This window comes from Oncorhynchus nerka, linkage group LG23 (assembly GCF_034236695.1).
Source record: "Oncorhynchus nerka isolate Pitt River linkage group LG23, Oner_Uvic_2.0, whole genome shotgun sequence".
Classification (NCBI taxonomy): Eukaryota; Metazoa; Chordata; class Actinopteri; order Salmoniformes; family Salmonidae; genus Oncorhynchus; species Oncorhynchus nerka.
The window spans coordinates 6,846,630-6,849,129 of NC_088418.1; the positions used below are offsets into that span (position 1 = coordinate 6,846,630).

The window sequence follows — 2,500 nt, forward strand, 5'->3', positions numbered from 1 at the left end:
GGGTAGCCTAGTGGTTAGACAAGGGGGTAGCCTAGTGGTTAGAGTGTAGGGACGGCTAGCCTAGTGGTTAGAGTGAACAAGGCAGGGTAGCCCAGTGGTTAGAGTGTGTTCCTAGTGGTTAGAGTGTAGGGGCGGCAGCCTTGTGGTTAAACGGTAGGTAGCCTAGTGGTTAGAGCGTAGGGCGCGGGGTAGCCTAGTGGTTAGAGTGTAGGGACGGTAGGGTAGCCTAGTGGTTAGAGTGTAGGGACGGTAGGTAGCCTAGTGGTTAGAGTGTTGGCAGGGTCAGCCTTGGTTATGTGGGACAGGTAGCCTTGGTTAGAGTGTAATGAGCCTAGTGGTTAGAGGTAGGTCACAGGTAGTCTAGTGGTTAGAGTGTTTAGTCTAGTGGTTAGAGTGTAGGGACGGTGGCCTAGTGGTTTGTAGGGGCTGCAGGTAGCCTTGGTTATTATTAGGGATATTAGCCTATTGGTTTGTAGTTTTCGGCAGAGCCTGTGGTTAGATGTAGGGACGGTTAGCCTAGTGGTTAGAGTGTGGGATTAGCCTAGAGTTTCAATGGGGTAGCCTAGTGGTTAGAGTGTAAAGGTAGCCTGTTTAGAGTGTAGGGACAGGTAGCCTAGTGGTTAGAGTGTAGGGACGGTAGGGTAGCCTAGTGGTTAGAGTGTAGGGACGGTAGGTAGCCTAGTGGTTAGAGTTAAGGTAGCCTAGTGGTTAGAGTGTAGGGACGGTTTAAATGTAGGTAGCCTCAGTGGTTAGAGTGTTGAATGGTAGTTTTAGCCTAGTGGTTTAAAGCCTAGTGGTTAGTATTAGCCTAGTGGTTAGAGTGTAGTTTTAGGTAGCCTAGTGGTTAAATAGGGACGGGGTAGCCTAGTGGTTAGAGTGTAGGGACGGCGGGGTAGCCTAGTGGTTAGAAGGGACGGTAGGTAGCCTTGGTTAGAGTGTGAACGGCAGGTAGCCTAGTGGTTAGAGTGTAGGGACGGCAGGTAGCCTAGTGGTTAGAGTGTAGGGACGGCAGGTAGCCTAGTGGTTAGAGTGTAGGGACGGCAGGGTAGCCTAGTGGTTAGAGTGTAGGGACGGTAGGTAGCCTAGTGGTTAGAGTGTAGAGGTGGCAGGGTAGCCTAGTGGTTAGAGCGTTGGACTAGTAACCGAAAGGTTGCAAGTTCAAATCCCCAAGCTGACAATCTGTCGTTCTGCCCCTGAACAAGGCAGTTAACCCACTGTTCCTAGGCCGTCATTGTAAATAAGAATTTGTTCTTAACTGACTTGCCTAGTAAAATAACAACTATTTTCTTTGCTCAGCTCTTGGTATTGCAGGGCTTTTGTAATGATATGAGAGGGGGTCACTGTATTTTAGATGTTTCCAAAACTTAATGGCTATTTTTCTGAGTTTTTATTATTAGTGGATATTAGCCATTGTTTGTAGTTTTCGTCCAGACTTGTAGGAGATACTTACAGAACTCTGCATTCAGAGTTTCAATGGGGTCCCATTTGGTGAAATATTGTTTTGCAAGTGGACCCCACACCTCGTTGCCATAAAGTGCAATTGGTTTAATTTAGCCTAATTTAAATAGGTATTTCAATTTGAATTAGTTTTAGCCTAATTTAAATAGGTATTTCAATTTGAATTAGTTTTAGCCTAATTTAAATAGGTATTTCAATTTGAATTAGTTTTAGCCTAATTTAAATAGGTATTTCAATTTGAATTAGTTTTAGCCTAATTTAAATAGGTATTTCAATTTGAATTAGTTTTAGCCTAATTTAAATAGGTATTTCAATTTGAATTAGTTTTAGCCTAATTTAAATAGGTATTTCAATTTGAATTAGTTTTAGCCTAATTTAAATAGGTATTTCAATTTGAATGTGTTTTTTAATGCCCTGCGTGCTTTTTTTTTCTCAGTTCCTTCACTGCCTCATTATGGTGTCCAGTTGAGCTTATTTTTTAAACCTCAGTAATTGTAGTGTGTACAGTACTCTATATATTTAAACCTCAGTAATTGTAGTGTGCAGTACTCTATATATTTTAACCTCAGTAATTGTAGTGTGTACAGTACTCTATATATTTAAACCTCAGTAATTGTAGTGTGTGCAGTACTCTATATATTTAAACCTCAGTAATTGTAGTGTGTACAGTACTCTATATATTTAAACCTCAGTAATTGTAGTGTGTACTCTACTAATTTAAACCTCATATTTAAACCTATTTAAACCTCAGTAATTGTAGTGTGTACAGTACTCTATATATTTAAACCTCAGTAATTGTAGTGTGTGCAGTACTCTATATATTTAAACCTCAGTGATTGTAGTGTGTGCAGTACTCTATTTATTTTGTACCAATTAAGAACTTTGGTCTAATTCCCTGAGATCTGGATCTTCTCTGTAAAATTATTATATTAGTCTTTTTGGGGGTTTCTGCCAGGGCCCAGGTCTGGCAGTACTGCTCTAGCAGGTCCAGGCTCTGCTGTAGGCCATGTGCTGTGGGGGTTTACTGCCAGGGCCCCGGTCT

At 41.6% G+C, this 2,500-nt stretch overlaps 1 protein-coding gene across 1 annotated transcript in view; it reads left to right on the plus strand.

The window, feature by feature from the left end:
• Nucleotides 1–2,500, plus strand: part of LOC115127151 (CSC1-like protein 2) — a 116,859-nt gene that overhangs the window by 35,197 nt on the left and 79,162 nt on the right. The gene's annotated exons all lie outside the window — the stretch shown is intronic.